Source organism: Petaurus breviceps, unplaced genomic scaffold (genome assembly GCF_028583685.1).
Source record: "Petaurus breviceps papuanus isolate PSGF00001 unplaced genomic scaffold, PetGlider_PUasm1.0 91133, whole genome shotgun sequence".
In the NCBI taxonomy this organism is placed as follows: Eukaryota; Metazoa; Chordata; class Mammalia; order Diprotodontia; family Petauridae; genus Petaurus; species Petaurus breviceps.
The window spans coordinates 21,770,537-21,794,872 of record NW_027187419.1 but is presented as its reverse complement, the minus strand read 5'-3'; the positions used below and the strand labels follow the sequence as shown (position 1 = coordinate 21,794,872).

The 24,336-nt window shown below is 36.7% G+C and overlaps 1 protein-coding gene across 1 annotated transcript in view; it reads left to right on the top strand.

Annotated features, from left to right (window-relative positions):
• ARHGAP42 (Rho GTPase activating protein 42) overlaps positions 1–24,336 on the top strand; it is a 425,382-nt gene that overhangs the window by 205,615 nt on the left and 195,431 nt on the right. The gene's annotated exons all lie outside the window — the stretch shown is intronic.

Sequence of the window (24,336 nt, the reverse complement as noted above, 5' to 3'; positions counted from 1 at the left end):
ATGTTCATTTTTTTTTTCCATTGCTCTGTGCCAATTCCTTCTCAGTGCAAAGTCCTTTGCTTCTCAGAATTAGTTGGGGGCAGAAAAAGGAGAACATAGCCCATGATTTGAGGTTGGTTCCTGTTTATATTTTAATAATTTACACTGTGTGACCTAGGTACCACTTAGGTTGGCTTAGTAAATGAGTTTCAATTTATCCAATTCCAGTCCAGTTTCATAGTTAGCATAGTCAATGTTGGCCTGAGGCCTGGCCTTGCCTTCTTACACTGGTTTCTCTGTCAGGAAGGAAATGGGTTTGTTGTATCTCAATTCATTGAGAAGCATTTTAAATATCACTTTATGTAGTTCTATAAATTAAAATAATTTAAAACCTTATATTAGGGTAAGTACTAGAGTTAAAAGGTAATGATTTATTCAATACGATGGTGTTTCATTTTTCTGGCACACTGCTATAAATAAGTCTGTTATTTTCTTTTTTTGTATGGTTAAAAGGCATGAAAAGAATTATCCAATATCGACATCTTGCTTCTCTCTTAACGTGACATCAGACCTCACAGGAAGGACTGAGAAGGGTTCATTACTTCATTGTGTTAAAAAAAAAAAAAGTTTCTTTTGACATCTGTATAGTTCGGAAAACTGGCCTGTAGTTTATGGCCAGATCTGAATTTGGAAAAGACCAGAGTTAAAACATATGGAACATATTTGGGAGGTAATTCTTAGTTATGACTAAGAGCCAAATGCTCAAGTGCCTGGGAAAATTTAAAAGAAAATCCTTGCAAAATAAATCATCCCTCTTGTTTGCTAAATTACTGGATTTAGATAACATTTGGACAATTGTAGACTTTTGTCTACAATTCTTCTCTAGCGAAGCTGTAAAACTTTCTGTTTTAATCACTCTGCTGTGGTTTTATTTTCTACAACACTGTGATTCAGTATCCTTGCTCATTATTTATTCCAAGAAATAACCCCCTTCCTCTCCACCCCATTCCTCCCTTATAACCTTTAGACTGTCCTTGCCTATCCAACCAGTTATTGTGGGGGTAGTTTGTAAGAACTGTTTTCACTCCTTGTTTGTATGAGCTTCTGGTGCTAGTTTCCTTGAGTAGGTCTGTGTTTCAATTATGATGTTTCCTGTGTTTATGGAGCAGTCTGTGTTAAGATAGCACATAGTGTAAACATCTCACTAAGTCCTTTTTTTTTAAATGTAGGAAGTTCATTTATGAAGGGGTCAGTGCCTAAGTCACTTGTGTGAAAGACCTACCCTATACTTGTTTTTCCTTATGTATTTTATTTTCCAGCCTTAAATTGTACAAAACTTTGGAGGGAGGGGGAAGGGAGAAGGGGACTCACAGAGACTGGAGTTGTTCCTGAAGGAAGTGCATATTCTTACTCTTTCTAATAGTACTAGTGATTTACCCCAACATTGTTACAATCAAACCATGCATGAGCCAGAAGAGGTTTTCCCCAAACTTGCTGACTTTTTTGGTGGTAAAAGGTATGGCCAAAATATAGGAAAATAATGTTTTGGGCAGGAGTAAAGCACTGTTTTTGTGTCATGGTATATATTTATCCTGTAGTGAATTCTTTGTTTTCTATATATGCTAGAGTTTACTCCCTTCCCTTCCCCCCAATCACTTTTTGCTGCTCTGTTCCTAGGATGGGCTTTCTCCCATTTTCTGGAGTCCCTATTTGTCATCTGTCACTTACAATATCACAAATCTCTGTGTCAACCTAATTGACCAAGTTAAGGACTGAGAAGGATGTGAATATCATGCTGGGACCATGGTTGTGGTGAATAGGGATATCATCAAATGAGGCCTGAGATCAGGAGCATCAATGAGGCATGCAGGCAGGTACTAGGGATTCCTGCCTCTTCAATCAGAAGTAATTGCTTTCCTCTCTGAACTCATATTAGCACTTTATAATTTGCTTCTTACATGTTGATGACTTATATCATAGTTAGTTGCTTAGTGGGAAGTCATAAATCATAAGCTCTCCCAAGAGCCCCAATAGTCTTTCTCATCCCATTACATGAGTTTTCCTGTCTTCATTGAAGACTCCTCCAGTCTTCTTACTTTTCCTCTTCCTTAAGTTCATACAGCATTTCTCAGTGGTGTTATTCAATTTAATTCTTAATTATGTGCAGTAATATTATTCACTAACTGTTTTATGTTTTCCTGGCATTGCTTACTTGACTTTGTCCATGTGAATCTTTCCATATTACTCTGTATTTATCATATTGATTCTTTATTAAGTCCCAGTAAATTGTCTTGTTTTTTTTCTTTTCTCATTTTCCCACAGTCTCTCCTCTGGCTCATGCACACACAAACACACACGGAATCTCATAAATAAACTTTTTTGAAGTACTGTGGACTAAGATATTCAGTCTTCTGTACTTTTCCTCTACGATATCAAATGGATATGACATTTTAGTAGATTCAACCTACAACCTTGGGAAGTATTGGAGGATACAGGATGCACAGGACACAGTTCCTGCCCTAAACCCTTAGAAGTGAGAATCTAAGGGATAAAGACAAGTACAAATACAGTCAAACTATCTCCTTTTTTCTTTAAACAAACGAGGAAAAATGACAAGAGAGGTGAAGTGACGTGAGCCTTGTTTCCTTCTGAGGTTGATTCACCAAAACAACTAAGAGCCTGTTTAGATGAACATTATTAGCAAGAGAAACTGAGGAACTTGTTTTTAAAAATACTTTGATAGCAGTATTTCAGTATAAATTGTGCCCTTTATAAACCTTTGTATTTAATTTCATGCATTAAAAAAAAAAAAACATTATTCTGAGAAAGGTTCCATAGACTTCACCAGATTGTCATAGGCTGGGGATAGGGGTTGGGCGGAGGAGTCCAGGATATAAAAAAGGTTAAAAACCTCTAATCTCTAGTTTAAGGACTTATTACTGCTCAATGAATGGGACTCTTAAAATAATTGGGCGTCTATATTTAATCTCTCCATACTGCTGTCTATATCTTTTACTATTTGTATTTATTATATTTCAGTTGTAGGTATAGGCCTGTCTGAGTATGTGTGTTTTAAATATCTATGAATGAGTAGGAAGAGTTCTTTGAGAGAGATAGAGAGGTGCAGAAATTGAAAGAGGATTCCTAGAGCTGCTTTAGTTTTAAAGACTGGTGAAATAATAAAGTCTCCATTGAAAGAGGGCCATAAAGTTCATTTCTTGGGCTGATGTTTTGCTATGTCATAGAGAAGGAATGGACGGTTAGGCAGCACAATGGATAGAGTTCCAGGCCTGGAGTCAGGAAGACTAATCTTTCTGATTTCAAATCTGACTTCAGATACTTATTAGCTCTGTCTGTGAGCCTGGGCAAATCACTGTTTGCCTCAGTTTCCACATGGGGAAAATGAACTGGAGAAGATAATGGAAAACCACTGCAGTATCTTTGCCAAGAACACCCCAAATGAAGTCATAGAGAGTCAGGCATGACTGAACAACAACAAGAAGAGAAGGAATGCTTTGGATCTTATGTCCCCACCCTCCAAAAAACAAACAAACAAACAAACAAAACCCAACATTATCTAACAGTTACTGAGTGAGGTGAGGGACTGAGTAAAATTTGTAAATCTTTGTCCTGACAGTTTCATTTAGTGTTCCATAGGGCTTGGCTTCTTTGGCTATTTTATTTACTAGTATTTTCTGAGCCCCAGCATGCCACTGAAAGGAGAATAGTTGGAATAGTAGGTTTGAAATGTGTAAAACCAAAGAATTTTGGCAGAGTCCATCATAAGCTGAATTAACTACCCCCAAATAATCAAGTGGAGTGACTTATATTGAAAAAATTGCAGAAAACAAAATGGGGTTTTATGAATGGCTTTATAATCACTGGAGAAATCACACTATCTATCTATCTATATATATGTGTATGTATGTATATATGTATCTACTTATCTATTCAAATGATTATGAAAAATCTAGGAAATATAGCAGGCCTTTTTTTCAGAAATCATAAACATGACCATATGGATGCTATTCCATTTCCATTTCAAATACCATTTCTATTTAGAATTAAGGAATTCCAGAGTTGAGTATACTAGACTTTCTAATACGTAGTTACACAGTAATGGCTACCCCAGAAGGGCAAGAACCAAACTCTGGTACTTTAGGGAATTAGATATATTTCCAGTCCTTTCCCTCTGAAATGTCTATACAGCCAGTTCTGGTTTTACATAGTAGAGTAATTTCTACTTCATGAAAATTTTCCTGGGGACTCAGGGTAGGAAGAGGAGGGAGGCAGGCAGGCAGGGGCCCTTGCCCTACAGAGGGAGGGAGGTAGCACATGGTTCAGCCCCTGTGGAACTTCTGGGGACAGAGAAGTGAGAGCAAGTGGAGGAACAAATGGGGGACCAGGCCAGCCAGGGGGTTTCCAGAGACAGACACATGGAAGCTAAACCTGGATAGACTAAAGACAGACACAGGGTACAGACAAGCGAGCTGGTTGGCTCATATGAACTAAAGTCCTCTTTCTCTGTGCCAGAGGCCTCAAGGCAAACCCCCTACCCCTTTCAGCGGCTTAGTGGTGGTGTTTTTTTTTTTTTTAATTTTGTGGGTGGGAGGGGGGTTTGGGGGCTATTGAGCATCTTGTGCTCTGATTCAGATGAATACAGAAAGAGGACTATTTTTTTTCCAGCCCTTCCCCAACAAAGTTGGCCAGAGCCACTAGGGCACTTAAGCCTGGTTTCTAGACTAGGGTATTGAATACAGACAGTTCTCACTTTACATAAATTTGCATTACAAATAATTCTGAAAGAAATCTCTATTCCAGAAATGCACCTGTTAACTGTACAGTGCTTTTTTTTCTGTCCTTGTCCCTCTACTAGGTGATTAGCAGCCTCTACCCACCCCCACTGCCCAAAAAAAGGCTCCAAGTAAAAGTAGACCATCACCTTATTTGCTTTTTTTTTTTTTAAACAGAAATCCTTTATCTGTATATTTTAATTTATGGAATAAAACAAGCATTTCCATGACATAGTACAACAAAGAAGATGATTGTGTATGAAACAGTAAATCCATAATGTACAACTTGTTATTCCTTTTAAAAACACAACAAAGTTATCATGTAAATCTCCTTTTTCCTCATTTTTTTCTTCCCCTTCCACCTCCCCTCTGCCCCATTTGACCACATATAGGTATACATATGTAAAATTATTCTGAACATACTTCTGCTTATCAATTCTTTCTCTGGTTGCAAGTATTATAACAATATTTTTTCCACTTTCCAATATATCTATTCATATCTATATCTGTATGTATCTTGTTGGTATAGTGTAAAGAGTGCTATAGTTGGAGATTATAATCTAGAATCATGGCTCTTCTACTTGCTACTTATATGACCTGAGGTAAATCTCTTCAACTCTATAGGTCTCAGTTACCTTCTCTGTAAAATGAAATGGTTGGACTATATGTTCTTTAAAGTTTCTTCTAGCTCCAAACTTGTGATTCTGTTATCTGAATCTTAATAAAATTCTTGTTTATTGATTAATAATTTTGGCTGTGTTACAGTGTTAGTGAAAAGCCTACCAGGCTTGTGCAGAAAACTTGAGTTTTGTTTTTTGTTCTGTTATATTCTTTCTATTAAACTATGGGCATTTAAGCTTTCCAGATCTCGGTTTCCTACTCTATAAAATGAGAATACACCTTCATACTTTTCAGGGTTATTAAGAAAAACGTGTTTTTTAAAGTGCTATACATAGGAGCTACTCATATTTGTCTGGGAACCTAATCACCTCATATCATGAGTCTATGGGAAAATACAATTAATGTCAAATGGATAAGTATGCCTTGGAAAAACAACCAGCTTGTAGTTGGGGAGTACACATTCATTTTGACATTAATAACAAGCCATTGATGTGATAGGATGGAAATTATTTTCAGTGACTTTTATTTGTGTCTAAATTACATAGTGTAAGAGTGATTTTATAATCATATTAAGAATAGCCTGAAGATACTTTTAAAAGTAACATATTAGTTATGTATACTTATATGCTTTTACAATTCCTTTAGGATTTGTGGGAAAGTGAACATTTGACCTGCTTGTGATCAAAGGGTTGAGAGCTGTTGCTTCCTTTTAATCTTTTGGAAACTATTCCAAGATTTATTTTTTAAACCATACACTTTGTATTTACTAAAGAAGTTGATTCATGAATTTTGCAGGCACCAAATAGTAGACATTTTCTTCAAGATATTTAACTATGAAAACATTGAATTGAAATTTATTTTTATTGATGACAATACAATAAAAAATCTAATACATTCCTTCCATATTCTTTTTATGGAATATCAGTTACTGTATGCTGAGATTTTAAAATCTGGATTTATCCTCAGAGACCCAGTCACATATTGCATTTACTTAAGTCCAATTATATTGGTCCATTTGGGGTGAAAAGAAAGTGACAAGGAAAAATTGTAATCTCCTTTAAGATGGGGGACTATATTTTATTTGTCTTTGATTCTTAGTTCCTCCACCACATTTGTATCTGGATATTCCTTTGTCTCACTTAAAAAGCTTTTCATTCATAGATAATTCTTTCTCCTGAAAATAAAATTAGCTTAGATGATGACTTGCCATGTGTCATTAAGTACTTACAAGTACCACTTTCTGTGTTGAGGCAATTTTTAAGCCTTTTTAATTTATTTGCTCTTTAATGATCAATATCTAGTATCATATTATGGCCTGTCAAGAGCAGGAGGATCAAATATATAGTTCAGATCAACAGTTTTAAGTGTAAGTCATCAAAATCAGTATGGCAGCTTATGTACACCTTTGTAGAGGAAGGTTATTCTACTCCAAATTTAAATTGTAAATTAAAAATAGTTAGGGAACTGAGTAGACATGACAATGTTTGAAATTTTCTTCAAATTCTAACAATCTGCCTTTTACTTGAGAATTGAACAGATATGATCAAACTATATTGACATTCAGATGTTAAATTGGAATTATTTTAATGTAACTGTAACTGGGAATTTAAATTGAATAATTTTCTTTTCATTTGATAAGCCAAGAAAGACTGTTTTATACTTGTTGCAAATTCACAAATATAAAATTTAGAACAGATGGAGAAATTAATTAATTTCTTCCTGTTGAGAAATCCTAAGTGAGAGAGAACAAATTACTAAAAAGAAATGTAGATAGATAGATTTTAAAGCTAAGTGGGAATGATCAGGAAACAAGTATTTTTGGCACCCTTGCTTAATGCATATTTATTACTCCTTATTGCATATTTCTTTTGAATTAGGTTAAAAAAAAAGTCCCCAAAAGCAAAATACTCTTATGACACATCTGTATGGCCCTAGCTTTATGGGAATATAGGTATAGTTTGACTAGAGAATGTATTCTTTTTATGGTCAAGCTATGCATACACATGAATACCCTAACTCTTGTTATTGATTGTTTCTAGAGAAACACAATACTAAGTAAAACAATGTTAGAGGGGCCATTTAATTCCATAAAAATAACATAAGTATAGTTACATTAAAACCATGTTTGGGTTTAAGGTATTTACAACATTGATTGGGGTCATTCCTGTTTATAGACATGGGATGACCGTAGTGATGCAAGGTTGCAGTGTTAAACAATTAATCTTATAGAGCCAATCTTGGGACTTGTCAGGAAAGCATTAGACATTATGAAGGCAGATAGGCCTCTTGAGATTTCTTCTATATCTCATTCTAAGACATATTATGACCTATCAGGAGCAGGAGGATCAAAGCTATCTACAGCATAAACAACTGGAGTCTGTCATTATTCTTAAACCTGTCTGTGCTATTTGAGCCTGAGAAGCAATTTTAGTTTCCCACAACAAGAATCATAATCCATGTCTCACCTTTGAGGCTAAACCAGTGTGAATTCTCTTGTAATTCCTCCAGATTTAGAAGGACCTTTCACTAAACTGCTGGATGTATAGCCACCATAGGACCTAGATTCAGATTCTAACTCTGATGCCAACTTCTAACTCTGATGCTACTCCATGGTGACTAGCCAAACAGATCCCTGGATCTGTTTCCTTACACAGAATTGGAATAGATAACCTCTGAGATCCCATATGCTTCTATGTCTCTGAATGTATTATATATATATACATATACATACATATATATATATACATATATATATATATATATTGCTTTTTGGAGAGGGGAAGGTTAGGGCATTTGGGGTTAAGAGACTTGCCCAAGGTGACATGGCTAGTTTTGTGTTAAGTGCCTGAGGCCGGATTTGAACTCAGGTCCTCCTGACTCCAGAGCTGGTTCTCTATTCACTGTGCCACCTAGCTACCCCTGAATGTATAAATTAAAAAAAACAAACAGGTTTCCTTTTATGAATATAGTTGACATGTAATTGACAACAAAAGGACAACTATTTTAAAATGGGCAGGATATGGAATATATTCAGCACATTTATTTGAAGGAGATACAGTCACTTTTAATTTGTCAGGATCAATGTGACTCTTCACATGTTACATTATTCACAATTTAAAAATAATATTTTGCTTAATTTTTCCTCTTTGAAAATTTTTTTTTATTCTTTGATTTCCATTAGTTTAAATTTATACTCTAGGTGATAAAAATACAATAATCATAGTGATAATAAGTAAAGAAAAGTTTTGAGAGTCAGAGTATTATAGTTATATCTAATGCTTGAGAGACCAAACATACTCTACAGAGTTTAGCAGATTTTAAAATTATTGCCCTCAGGCTAATGTCTCATCGAAGGTTTGGGGGAATAATGAACCAAGGAAGAGGTAGTATAACAGAAAATTTCCAAAGACATTATCATTCTATTTCAAATAACCAGGTAGTTGGGAAGGATTTCATGTTGCACATATGAAAGTTGTACTTCAGTTAGTTGTTCATCAGATTTTTAAAAATGATTTTAAATGCTTCATTTGTTCTTTTTTAAAATCATATTCATATACTTTTTTAACACCACCAGTTTTTCTCACAGCATTCTTCCCCCTTTCACAAATGCCATCCTATAAAATAATATTTTAAAGAAAAAAGTAGAGAAATAAGATTGGCAAAACTAATTAGTACTCAGAAGAGTCTAAAAGTGTGCAGTGTGTAACACTCTGCAGTGGGATTGGAGTAGGAATATTTTCTCATCTCATCTTTGGAGTCATGCTCGTCCTTTGTAGTCCTGCAGCACTCACTTTCGATTGTTTGTAGTTGTTCTTTTCACTGACAATGTTATAGTTATTGTATATATTATTTTCTTGATGCTGCTTGCCTCATTCTGCATCACATCATATAAAGTTTTCCATGCTTGAGGCAGCAAGGTGGCTCAGTGTCTAGAGTGCGGGACTTAAGAGTTAGGAAGTTCAAATCCTGCCTTGGAAACTTGCTAGTCGGGTAACTCTGGGTCAAGTCGCTTAACCTCTACCTGCCTCATTTTCCTAATCTTTAAGATGAAGATAATAATAGCATGTATCTCTCAGTGTTGTGAGGATATAATGAGATAATAAAGAAAACATTTATTAAGTAGTAGTATGTACTAAGCTCTGGGGATTCAAAAAGAGGCAAAAGTTAGTTTCTGCCCTTGAGGAACTTACAGTCTAATGAGGGATAAAACATGCAAACAAATATATACAAGAAAGCTATGAACAGGATAAATAAAAATGATTAAAAGAGGGAAAGCAGCAGAATTAAGAGGGGGTTAGGGAAGGCTTCTGGAAGAAGGTAGGATTTTAGTTAGGACTTAAAGAAACCCAGGGAGATAACATTTGTAAAGTATTTCTCAACCCTGAAGAACTATGTAAATGCTAACTACTTTTTAGAGGCAACTAAGTGGCCCACTGGATGGAGCAATGGGCCCAGAGTCAGAATGCCCTTCTTTCAAAGTAGATACTTCCTAGCTAAGTGACCCTGGGCAAGTCACTTAACTTTTGCCTCAGTTTCCTCAGCTGATAAGATGGGAATCATAATAGCACCTACTTCACAGACTTATCAGGAGAGATGAGATAATATTTATAAAACAGTAGGTGCTTAATAAGTACTTCTTCCCTTCTCTTATATTTCTTTATGTTCATCCCATGTTTCATTTTTTAAAGCACAATAATATTCTGTTACATTCATGTACTACAGTTTACTTGGCCATTCCCCATGGCTGGACATTCACTTTGTCTCCAATTCTTTGTTGTCACAAAAAGTGCTGCTACAGATATTTTGGTGAATATAGTGACTTCATTTATCCTTATTTTTCTCTACTTGTTTCTACCAAAGTTGTTGGTACCACAGGAACACAGATTTAGTGTAAGACTGTAATTAAGTCCAACTTCCTCATATTACAAGTAAGGAAACTGAGGCCAAGGGAGGTTAGGAGGTTGATCTGCTTAAGGTCACACAGAACACCATAAGTGACAGAATGGGAATTTGAACCTAGGTTTTTTCATTCTGAATCTAGCCTTTTTTTTCTACGGGGCTGTGCTGGTACCTTTTATGAGGGAACCCTTCATCCCACGACAGCAAAATGGATTTCTGTGTAAAAATCAAATAAACCTGACTGTGAGTGAAGTTTGGAAGAATGAGGACAATTTACTCTTTTCCATTTTCTATTAGCATCATGGTATTTTTCTGAATTCTGTAGTAGGAATAAACACTGACCTAGGAATCTGGAGATCTGGTAGACAGTGCTTCTATGCCACCAAATTGACCTAGAGTATTTGGACATATATCGGCCTCAGTTTTCATGAAAATGATCAGAGTGAATAGAGTCTGGATTTGGAGTAAAAAGACACTGATAACTACTTTCTCTTGGATTTGTGCCATTGTCTCTTGGTTCACCTTCTGTGTCTCCTCTCCACTTTCCTATGCTCATTCATCATCCTTGACCTATTGTCTAATGATTGGGTTATCCCAAGGTTCTGTCCTACCAAGTCTTCTCTTTTCTTTCTGTCCTCTCTCAGTTGTTGACTTTATTATAAACTCCTGTGGGTTTAATGATTATTTCAGTGCATGTGATTCCCAGATTTTCTTATTTTACTCCTAAACTCCATTCCCCATTGGATGGATATCTAGCCCATTGGATATTTCAGACTAGACGTCCCAATATTTCTAAAATTCAATACACCTATCCTTCTAATCGCTGAAATTTATACCTTTACTCTTCACTGTCCCTCAATCTCACCACCCCCTAATCCAGTCTTGGATTGCCCAGTCTTGTTGATTCCGACTCTGTTAAAATCTCTCCTGTTTTTTCTAGTTGTAGAGTCACCATCCTACTTCAGGCCCTTCATCACTTCGTTCGTAATTGCTGCATTTTTTTCTTCCAAACTGATTTATCTGATTACAGGTTTTTTGAACTCTAATCTCTTTATACCTGTCAAAGCGATATTGCTAATGCAGGGGTGCGACCATATGACTTTGCTGCTCAGGATACTTTAGTGCCTTTTGCTTATGACTAGGATAAATAAAACCTCTTCTACCTGGTATTTCACATCTTGGTTCCAGTCTACCTTTCCAGGCTCATTACACATTTCGATCAGATTTCTTGCTATTCTTCATAAATAACATTTCATATCCTGACTCAACATTTTACAGGCTATCCCCCCACTGCCTAGAATGTACCCTTCCTTCCCCCCACCGCTTCAGTATAATCCCTAACTTCCTTAAATCTCAGCTCAAGTGCCTCGTCCTGTAGGAAGGCCATCTCCTCAACTGCTGGAGAGTTCCTCATTTTACTTTGTATTTGCTTTGTATATATGTCATACTGACATTTGATAGAATGTAAGCTATTTGAAGGCAGAAACTGATTGGTCTTTGCATCCAAGACATCATATAATGTCTGCTATGTAATTTGCCCACGATGCACCCTGTTTAATTTATTCATTTATGTCCTTACATTGACATTTACCATCCCTTAGCATGTATAATCATACCTCTCGTTTACCTCACATCATTCTTTTAAGGATTGGTAATTTTTGTAAAATATTTTGCCTGTCTTAACATGCTATATAAATGTCAGCCTTAGAGTACATATTTCTTGAGGGAAGGGACAGTTTTCATTTTTGATCTCTTCAGCACTTTGCACAGTGTGTGGCTTGTAACAGGAGCTTAAGAAATGCTTGTTAAATTGATTGAATTACTATTGTCCTTAAAATGAGGTCGCTAATACAAACAGTAGTACTTGCTGCCTACCTAAGATAATAGGATCTCACAAGCACATTGTCAGGAAAGCTCACACTCTATAAATATTTCATTATTATTATTATTTGTAGTAGTAGTACTAAAAAGTTCTGAAAGAGCATACAAATGTGAACTGTTATTGTTACTGTTATTATTGAATAAGGTTATATCCAGAATATGACTTGTCAGCCTTCATTTTACTGTTCAGAAAGTCACACAGTGTGCTATGGTAGATTGGTATGAAGAAACTTCCCCATCAATGATGAAAAGAGTATGTCTAGCAAGAAGGCAATTGATGTTTTTTTTTTCCTTTTTTGAACACACAGACACAGACACATGCACAAGTATCCATAGCGTTGTTGTTGTTCGTTTGTTTCAGTTGTGTCCAGCTGTTTGTGACCATAGTTGGGGTTTTCTTGATAAAGATACCGCAGTGGTTTGCCATTTTCTTCTCCAGCTCATTTTCTAGGAAATTGAGGCAAACAGAGTTCAGTGACTTGCCCAGGATCACACAGCTATTAAATGTCTGAGTGAGAGGAGTCTTCCTGATTTCAGGCCTATCCACTGTACCACCTAGCTGCCTTGTATATATAGTATAGGCAATATATGTGTAGTGTAAAATATATATTTATGTATATATACATATACACACATATTACTGTATGTAATAGTGTAGGTTATATATAGGTTATAGATACTCTCTGAACAAAGGAAGAATCAACTTTGGAGAACTTACATCTTAATCTTACAGTGTCTTTCCAAAGAATTTTAATGTATTTTTCTCATTTTGAACATTATTTTTGTCAATGTCATTAGATTCATTGAAGTGGCTAAAAAATTAGATGGCCTTATTGGAGTCTAAAGTGGGCTTACCACATAGGTATGTGTTGAATATACACAAATGAAATCCAATATAAGAACAATTTAATCAGGAAGGAAAACTGGAAAAGTCTGAGTGGTGGGACTGGATATAAAAGACTTCAAGAATAAATGTAAACACTTATCAAAAATGTATATGGATATATAAATTAGCTTGGGATTTCTGTGAATTATCAGTTCATCTTCTTTGTTAACTCTTTAAAGATTTTTGAGTCCTGTCTATCTACAGGTTAGCTTTCAACAGCAGAACAGAGATGCAGAGACTGTGAAGATTTAAAGAAGAAATAATAACAGTAATTTCAGGTTTACATCTCATGTATCATAGATATGCTGATCTTTATTACTTTCCAAACTTTAGATGTCTTTGTGCTAGTACTTCCTGCCCACTCTAACCTCTAACAGTGATCCGTTTGTTTTTTTCCCTGATGGGAAGACTGTTGGGGGATTCAAATTTATGCCATTCAGCTGTGATGTCATATGTGAGACTGCTTCCATCATTGCTTCCCAAATGCTGGTATTGTTAGGGGGAGGGTGCTCTATATTGGTATCAGGGCCTGAATCACTAATGGATCTCACTGGTTTCCCTGCCTACCTCAAATTCCCATTCTCTTCATGATACCAGAAGTCTACTCACAGCCTTCTGGCGTTGCAGACCCAAATATCCTACTCTTCCTACATCTGGAGTACTGGAGTTCTACATTTGAATATGCCCTCCCTCATCTCTTGTACCCATACTTACTTTCAGGGCTTCACCCCAAAAAAAAACCTCTCTTAGTTGTCTGGCTGTCCTTTGTGTTTTTAACCTCCATTCTATACACTTCTCAATCCTTCTGAATCCAAACAGACACTGGCTAAATCCTAGGTCCAATCTTCCGCTGCCAGGCTGATCACCAGCATTTAAAGAGTTATGTTGATTCTGCTTAAATGGCCAGGAAATAACTAGTAGTTCTGTATACTTGAAAGACCCTTCCTCTTTCCATTCACAATTCGTTGCCTTTCAGTTTGAATATCATTTTTCCCCCTTCCCCTCAAAGGGTTAACACTGTGTTGAAAAGGAGAATATAGTAAAGGGTTTATACATTAAGTGTTGTAACTTAAGTCCCAAATCCCCATACCCCCTGACAGCAACTGCCTGTGTCACCCTGATTCAAAGCTCTTGGAAAATACTTAATCTGTAAAGTTACCTTCTGTTGGGTGTGAAGACAGAATTAAGAAATCCTGCGTGTTTTGGAGTACTAAGCGATAACTGCTTCTCTTCCCACTATGCTACTGATACCTTTACTTTATAATACGTTTAAAACTTATAATGCATTTTCCCATAAAAACAATGTTATTACATGATAGCTAGGTTTATTTGAAGTGACAACCCACCTGTCATTAGACTTTTGCTGAGCTCTAGTGTATCTGATTTGTGCATTAGTTAATGTTGACTGTCTCTGCCTCTGAAGTCTTTTCATGGTTTGTGGATCCACTGCTTTGACTTCCTCAGCACAGGAAGGTGTTTTGCCAAGAGCTGTTCTCATCTATGTTTCCTAATTGTGAGCAGTGTAATCTGTCATGGCTTTCAACTTGTCATAAGATGTTTCTTCATACTGTCCTTCATTGTATCATTGAATCACTTCCTTTACCCAAGCTGTGTCTTCCTGCTCTCCTTTACTTGGAGACCTACGATTGTTTTGCTGCCCTGGTGCTGTATTAGTTGAGTTACCTAGTAATAGGACCCATCAATCATTGCTTAGGATTGAGAAGATCACTGTGTCAAACACCAGTGTTTCCAATCTTCAGGAAGAAATGGGCTCTGGAAAGTGGAGGCCAGTTATGATGATGGTCTGGGGAATCCTTTTATTCAGTATTTTAATTATTTGTCTGTTTCAATAAAGCATTGTGGCAAAATTTTCTATGCAGCCAAAAGCAGGCCTTGAAAATTCCTGTAGGACAGCCCTTAAAAAACCCACAGTCTGTAGAAAATTATAATTCATGTATACTTAGGGAAAAAAACCAAACATACTAGAAAAAAAATCATTCTTCTAACCACATAAAAACATTTCCAGCCATGATTTGTGAGTGATTTATGAGCTCTCCCTTGTGGCAGTTTATTAGAACCACTTGGAATAGCAGAAAGAGCAGTGACAAGAAACTTAATAGTGTGCTTGGCTTAATGGAGTGTAATATGGTGGCTGGCCAGCCTAATACAGGATTAGGCTGCAGTATCTTATCTGGTAAATAAAGCATAATAAGCATAATCCAATATCACCTCTGTTTTTCTTTCACTTCAAGTAGCTGGAATTGCTGGTAATCATTTTTTTAAACATATGTGTGACCACACTCTATGCCCTCTAACTATGATATTACACGGATGTCTTGTCAAATCTTCCTAAACAACACAGGCTTCAAATTCAGATCTGGCAGCTGACGTCTCTGTGTCTGCCTTCTGAGGACCAGTCTAACACATTTGGAGAGGCAGAGAAGCTTAGCACAAGCAGGATTATTAACAGGACATGAGGGTTATATTTTGGAGGGAAGAATGAAGAGGGGGTAGTATTAAGAAAGATAATAGAGCTAGCCTGGGACTCAGGAAGACCTGGGTTCAGTCAGTCAATCAGTAAACAATATGTAACATCTACTATGTGCCAGACTTTATAAAAACAAAGACAATCCTTGCCCTCAAGGAGTTTACAGTCAAACAGAGAAGACACATCAAAGAAAAATGAAAAGTGGGGGTAGAGGTGGGGAGTACAGATGGTTAGGATGGGAAAAGAAAGCACCAGATGTGGGTATTATGATAGAGAGTTGCAAAGAAGTCTAGAAGCAGTATAGTTGGCAGGAAATGTGGAAATTTATACCTTGGCCCTCTAATCCTGAGCAGGAGCTGAAGAGTGGGCACCCACTCATTTGCAGTCATAGAAGGAGCCATTTTTCAGGAGCTTCTGACACAAATCAGATCACATCCCAGGTCCAGTCAAGAAAGAAACAGAATATGCACCTCCCCCTAAATGAAGAGTACTAAAATTGGCAGGGTTTACAATCTGTATTGATGCAGGGAGTAACTGACCAACAAAATCGCTGGCACTTTGAAATAGTAAATAACAGTAGATGTAAAGAATGTGTTTTTATACCTGAATAATTTGATTCAATGAATATATATTGGGCAGTGTACAGGCAAATACAAAGTTTAAGCCCCTGCCCCTAAGAAGCTTACAGTCTGCAATGGGAATATTAATAAGAATAATAAACATTTATTTACTGCTTCTTATCAGGCACTGTGGCAAGTGCTTAGCCTTTATTTTCTCATTTGTTTTCACAATAACCCTGGGAGGGAGGTGCTACTATGATTTCCACTTTGACAGAGATTAAATGACTTGCCCAGGGTCACACAGCTAGTAAGTATCTGAGTTGCTGAGTTGTCTTAGTCTCCTTCAACTTTCAAATCCCATTTGGGGTATCCTTGGCAGAGAAACTGAAATGGTTTGCTATTTCCTTCTCCAATTCATTTGACAGAAGAGGAAACTGATGTAAACAGGGTTAATGACTTGCCCATGGTCACACAGCTAGTAAGTGTCTAGGCTAGATTTGAACTCTAGAAGATGAGTCTTCCTGACTTCAGGCCTGTCACTCTCTCCACGGCACCACCTATCACCATGTACTGATGGGGCAAAGAGTAAAGTGTTCAGAAAGGAAAATCAACTTAGGAGATTGATTGAGAGTTTACAAGTTAAATATTTAGCTACAACTGAGAATGGCACTTAAAAGTATTTATTCTACCTTCAAGAAGGAAAATAGTATTAATCAAAAATATCTTTTATTTCCTGAAGAATCTTCGCTTTAGATCATGGGAAATAATACATTCTGAAAATGAAATGAGACCTTCCCAAGTCCCCTCGACTTCTTGACTTGATTTCCTTAAGGGGTAAATTCAGAAAGAGATCAATGAAAATTAAAATGTCCCTAAATATGTCTAGGAAGAAAGACACATATACGGCTGCAACTAAATTCTCTTAGCATGCTTTTTGCATTTTCATTGTGTGTCATGCATCAGACAGTGCTACAATTATGATTCATCATTCACATAAGCAGTTTTATTTAGTGTGTCACTTCCCCTTATATTGTAACTATGGTAATTATTCTAAACTAGCTGACATTTGCATAACTTCTCTACACTTGGATTACTTCAAAATGGAAGAATTTAATCCATATGAATTGGCTGCATATATAGATGAAAGTAATGGCTTTATTAGATAACATACAAAGATATGGAACAGAAAACTCCAGTTCAGACCATAAATTCAGTGTCTCAAGACTGCTGGCATCTTCATTTGTATCTCTTCATTTAAATTCATATAATGAAAGCAGCAAACTATTGTCAGCACACAAATTGTTAGGTTTCACATATAAAGTTATAAAAGGTTTAGTAAGAATATTTCATGTACTACTTACGCACTGCTTGTCAAAATAAACCACAACCAGATGGGTTTATTGCCCGGTAATTGGAGCCTAAGAATTTCTTGTACAATGCATTCTCTTTCTTTTTTCTTCCATTGTCTCCTTCATAACTCTTACCAAATAAAGTCTTAAGAATTCAGTAGGTGATTATATTGTACAGATCTTCTTGGTTGACCTTAAATTTCACTCATTGGGCATATGTAACTCATTTGGACAAAAGCAAAATTTATTTCTTTCAGGCTTTGTCTTCTTGCTCATCATTCTTGCATTTTTAGCTTTTCCTGATTTTCTACTGCTTCTTATACTTTTTTTTTACCTCTCCCTTATTGATTGTTTTCTCCAAATTTCCCATGACAGCTCCTCAGTTCTACTTTCATCACAATTACATTCATTCAAATATAATAGAAAGAGAAAAAAGAAAACAAACCTTGAAAATAAAAGAAAAACATGAAAAACAAGGAAAAGGGGGCTGAAATAGGAATATAAATTCATTGGAGGAGTTAATTATATGGAATTTTGGTCAATATGGCTACATGAACATGAGGCAGACTGCCTAGCTCCCACATGTCTACGCTAACAAAACTCTGATGTTCATACTAAACTAAACAATGATCAAGGAATCGAATGAGAAAACTAGATGTCCAATAGATTTACATTCAGTACATCATTTTTGTCCTAAACTCTCCCTACATCCTACCTTCCCTATTTCTGTAGAGTGTAACATCATCCTCCCAGTGCCATGACCTCATAACTTAGGATTCATCCTTGACCCTTTCTATCTCACTAACACTCTCTCCCGCCCTCCATAGCCAACCTGTTGCCAAGGTCTATCAGTTTCACCTTTGCAACTTCTCTTCAATACGCTCCCTTCTCCTCTGACATTGCCATAACTCCAATACAGGCTCTCATCACCTCACCTGTAGATTGTTTAAATAATCAACTGGCAAGTCTGCCTGCCTTGGGTCTCTCCTCATTCTAATCCATCCTCCATTCAGCCACCAAAGTGATTTTTCCAAAATGTGTCACTTCCCTACTCAGTAAGCTCTATCACCTCCAGAACCAAATGCAAAATCCTCTATGTGGCATTCAAAGCCCTTCATAACCTAGCCCCCTGCTACCTTTCCAGTCTTCTTACATCATACACCCTAATATGTTCTCTTCAATCCAGTGACACTGGCCCCCTGGCTGTTCCACACACAAGGTATGCCATCTCTTGGCTCTGGGTATTTTCTCTGACTTTGTCCCCCATGCCTGGAATGCTCTCCCTTTTCTCATCTATTGTTCTGCCTTGCTTCCTTTAAACCCCAGCTTTTTACAGGAAGCTTTCCCTACGCCCCCCTACTTAATTCCATCGTTCTTCCCTCTTTTAATTATTTTCCATTTATCTCGTATATAGCTAACTTTTTATTTATCTGTCTGTCTCATCTCCACCATTAGAGTGTAAACTCTTTTCGGTCAGGGACTGTTTTTTCCCCCTTTTTGTATACTTATCATTTAGCACAGTGTCTGGCACACATAGTAAGTATTTAATAAATATTTATTGATTGATTAATATGTGGAAATGTTCTTTTTTGTGTTTCAGTTCAGTTTTTTTAATGAAAAAAATTAATAATCATTTGATTTCAGGGTTCTTAGGCTTTAGTCTTTTCCCTTAGATCATGTCTATACAACATTAATTTGGGCATAGATTGAAGCAGTGCATATGGACATAGGATGTTGTTGTCTAAATATATAAATCAATCATTTATTCACTTCTCTCTGATGAAAATATTTCATTTGTGCTGCAATATTTACAGCACCAGTGCAATATTTACAGTGCCCACGATCACGATAAAGACCATGACTATAAGTATTGCATGATGTTTGATTGCAAAATATACCAAACTCTCCAGATAGAGGATAAAACTGAAGCATTTATTTAGACACCAGAAAACCAGATCCCCAAACCAGCAAGCCAGTTCTATCATAGTACCAAACATATTCAGAAACCATAATAATGCTGAGAGCCACAGCATCTTTCAGCCTTCCCACAAACCAATAAAGATCAATATCTACTTACAAACTTATTTGACTCCTTGCCTGAGGTCCTCCTCTCTCCCCCACTGTCTGGATAATTGACTCCCAGCTTCCTGTGGTTCTGCTTCCCTTCAGCAAACTCCTCCCACCACAGGCTCCATGTGACTACATTCAGCCTATTGGGGGGTAGAGTTTATCTTCACAGCAGGGAAGTTTCCTGTGGGCTCTGCTGCACCCTTCAGCAAATTCCCTCCATCACAGGCTCCCTGTGATTACATTCAGACTGTCAGGTAGCAGAGTTTACTTTTAAAGCAGGGGAGGTCTTCAAATGGCCCCCTAGGTCTATTAAGGGACAGGGAAGATCTTCAAATTCCCATTCCCATTACCCTGGCCTATTTTTCTGTGTTGAGAGGAGTAGGCTTTTCCAAAAAAAAATCTTCCTTCTGTCCTACTATCAGCTTAGACTCAATGTGTCAAAAACTAAGCTCATCATTCTATCTGCCTTTTCCAAACTGTTACCCAGTGATCCCATTTCTTTTGCTGATGCCAATACTTTTTCCAGTCTTAAAGACTGAAATGATCTTTGATTTTTAAAATTCCTTACATCCAGTTTGTCAACAAATGCCACCATTTAAAAAAAAAAAATCTCTGGTTCTCGCCTCTTTATTGTTTTCCATTGATACCACCCTTGCACTCTCCTTAGATTACTAAAGCGACCTCCTGACTTACCATCCTTCCCTGGTTTCTTGCCCTCCATTCCATCTTGCACACTGCTGCCCTACTTTTCTTCTTCCTTAAAAACCCCTTCTGTCATTCCCACCCTCTATTTGCTCCCAGTCAACTTTGTGTGACTTTTAGGATCCTTCATAATTAGAACCCACTTAACCTCTTTAACCTCATTTTCCTAATGCATACTCTATTTCAGTTGGGCTAATTTACTTACTTATTTATAACCATGTAGCTCATGTTCAGTCCTGCTTTTTTAAAATCAATATATATATATATCATATATATCTGTCTCCCAAAGTTTTCTCTAGTTTGACTCCCACTCTTCTTTCCTTTATTTGAACTCCTAATGCAACTATAAGTATGTACATGATATTGCCTGGACTTTGTATAATAATGGCATTAAGGCATTAGAACCAAATTCCACTGTAATGTTATTCTACAAGTCAAATGACATTTTCTTCTCCTTTCTATCTTTGGGGTATTCTTCCCTCCTCCATCAGAGTAATGAGTAATAAAAATAATAGCTGATATTTATATAGTTCTTTAGGTTTTCTGGTGTGCCTTATTGTAATATGTGATATGGCCAAATGATGGAGTACTGGATTTGAGTCAAGAAGAGCTATGCTCAGATCTCACCTCTAATGTGTGCATGTTGCATGTCAATTACCCTCTGAGCAAGTCAATTATCCTCTCAAAATTTCATTTCCTTTTTCTGTAAACTAAAGATGTTTGATTAGTTCTTCTCTAAAGACCCTTACACATCTAAATGTATAATAAATAAAAATAGCTAGTACTTATCTAGGAATTTATAAAGTTTGCAAAGCACTTTATGGATAGTATTTCATTTTATGCTTACAACAACCTGGGAGGTACTTGCCATTATTAGCCTAATTTTTAGACGAGGAAACTGCCACAGGTATAGATCGACATTGTCCAAGGCCAGATTTGAACTCAGGTCTTCCTGGTTCCCATTTTCAGCCTTCTGTCCACTCCATCAGAGTTGCCTATAATCCCATGATGTCATTTGAGGCTCATAACAGTGCTTATCAGGTAGGTACTGTATTGCCAAGGCAATATTCACAACACCGATGACTATGAATATGCCAGCATAGTTTTGAATTGCAAAATATAACAGACTCTCCATGTAGAAGACAGAACCAAAACATTTATTCGAACACCAAAAAGATGACTCCCAACACCAGAATGAATCTACCGTGTTTCCCCGATAATAAGACACTGTCTTATTAAATTTTTTGGACAGAAAAACACCAGAGGGCTTATTTTCAGGGGAGGGCTTATTTTAATGAACATTGACAGCAATTTTAATAAACAGGTAAATGTGAACAAAAAAATATACCTTTATTCAATAATGAATTCAATAAAGAACAGGATGACGCGTTCACTGCTATAGCTCTGATTGGATGCAGCTCGGAGCGCGGCATGCATTTCACCCAGGGGGGGACGGGGCATACAGAGGGTACCGTAATATAGCGTGTAGCACAGGGGATCACCTTCACTACAGTAGCAATCTCAATAGGGCTTATTTTCGGGGGAGGGCTTATTTTAGAGGAATCTTACACAGTAAGGGGAGGGCTTATTTTCGGGATAGGTCTTATTATCGGGGAAACATGGTATCATTGCAACAAAGAAGTTAACGTATGTTATCACTGCAGGAAGTAATACCATCCCAAAACCCTCCTGTTGCTCAGGCCTTCCCACAAACACTCACAATCCTAGCTATCTGTTTGCCTGTGTCCTCTCTTCCCTAGTTCTAAGTACTCTAATTTCCTGCTCCACCCCTTTTCTGCTGTACCCATTCAGCAAACTTCTCCCACCACAGGCTCCATATGATTACATTCAGCCTATTAAGGGGCAGGGAAGATCTTCAAATTCCCATGCCCATTACAGTTGCTTTGTGTTTTATTATCCCTATCTTACTGAGGAGGAAACAGACTCAAAAAAGTTTAATGACTCAAAGGTACTTTATCTTCTCAATGTCAGGATTTTTGAACCTAGATTTACTGACTCCTGGGCACAGACTAGAGTAGTTTGACCTGGAATCTTTAATTTTTACATAAATTAGAAAATTGCTGTTGGGAAAATCTAAAAAACCACCAGTGAATCACAGAGGATAGCTCCTCTGGATGGTGTCACCTTCTCTGCACCTCTTCCCTTTTCATTCTTCAAGGTGCCATTGGCACCTCCGAGGGCAAGAATGCAGAGGGAGAGCTTGCCAGCATTGAGAATTGCTGCCTTTTCTTCCAAAGATGCTAGCCTTTAGGGATTTAGTTGAATATTTCAGTGTCAGAATCTGTTGTGTCAGTGAGATAAGGGAAGCATATAGTATTAGGAATGTGGAATTGCAAGTTTGGGAGTAGTTCGCTTTTATTTTATCTTACCTGTGAGTTGAGAAAAATGCTATTTTATTATTTGGAAGGGTTAAGACAATTGGAGGAACTTGAAGTAGAGGGGTCAGTATGAAAATCTTTCTCTGTGTCTCTCAGCTGAGATATCTTCAAGAACTTGTTTTAATCTTTTTATTATTAATTTTGGCAATGCAGAAATGTAGCTACCATTGATAATAGAGTTCCTTTAGCATTAACTGGAACCCACTACTTAGGAAGTTTCACCTAATATTTTCGTTAAGCATTAGAGGGATGTGTTCATAATTTTAATATTATATAGTTTAGTACTTAATTTCCCTCAATTATTTAATGAATATTTTATTTTATATCCCCATCCTTAAACAGATTTTAAGCTCCTCAGGGAAAGGAGCATGCCTTTCATTTCACTTGCACTCTTGATAGCTCCTAGCCCACAGCTGGGTATGGTGGCCTGATGTACTGGGCATATAACTGTAGGGACTTGACAGCAACTCAGCTTTAACCATCTCCCTCCTTTCTCAGGAACACATGGAGATACAATTTAGTGCAATGGGCAAAACATTAAATAGAAAACAAATGGAGTAGAATGTATGCCAGGAGTTATAGACATGATTTATAGATGTATATTTGGAAACTAATAGTATTTCTTCCCACTCCATTCAGTTATCTTCTTGGTTCTAACAAATGTTAATTTTTTTTGCTAATTGTGCTAATATTAAATCTATTAAGAATAGATTTAATTTATATTAAGAAAAATCGGTGATCATAGTGAAAGCATCTGTGATATCCCCTTTTACCAACATATAAATTACACTTTATATGTAGAGTTTATGACCCAACATAGAATCCAGGCAATCAATATTTGGAACCAATTGAGTGGGTTAAAGAAACCAATTTAAAAAGTGATAACTAAGAATGAATGATTTTACTATGGTCTCTACCTGTCCTTATGTAAATATCTTAATAATGAATATGCAGGCATATGAATATGTATAGAAAACATGTTTTGATATCTGATCTTACCATTCATTTCCTAGGATCTTTAAATTATCCCACAGAGTAGTTTTGGAGAGATACACACACACACACACACACATATGTAGGTTGGTGTATATATACAGGTGTGTGTGTATATATATATATACATATATATATATACATATATATATATATATATATATATATTTGTGTATGCATAATGTATACCCACTCTGTCCTCATATTTCAGTTCAGATTTCCTCTAAAGGTTTCTGTTCTGATTTTTTTTTTTAATTGGTGAAGGGTAGAAGCAAATTAGTATAGCTTTTCCCAGTCTTTTAGCACTTATATGCATTGCCTCTACAATTTGGGATTTTAAAATTCGGGGGGGGGGGGTAGGGTTTTACATGAACTCCTGTGTCCACTGGTTTCAACTGAAATGATTCCCTTGCTGTTTTGCTTGTTTTGAGTTTCTTTCTAGTTTAACAATGAACAGGAATCTAGTCAACACATCTTATGTCAGTATATGGCTATAATAACAGGGGAGTATCCAAATTTTAATTGAATAGAGTATGATATGATAGAATAGTGGATAGGAGATGGGCAATTAGTTGGTTAGGAGAACCATGGTATTTTCCAGTCCTGATACTTCACTAACTGGCTTTGTGACTTAGGGAAAGTTGCTTAACTTCTTTGGGCCTCATCAATAAAATAAGGAGGTTGAAATAGATGAAATCTTAGGTCCTTTCCAGCCT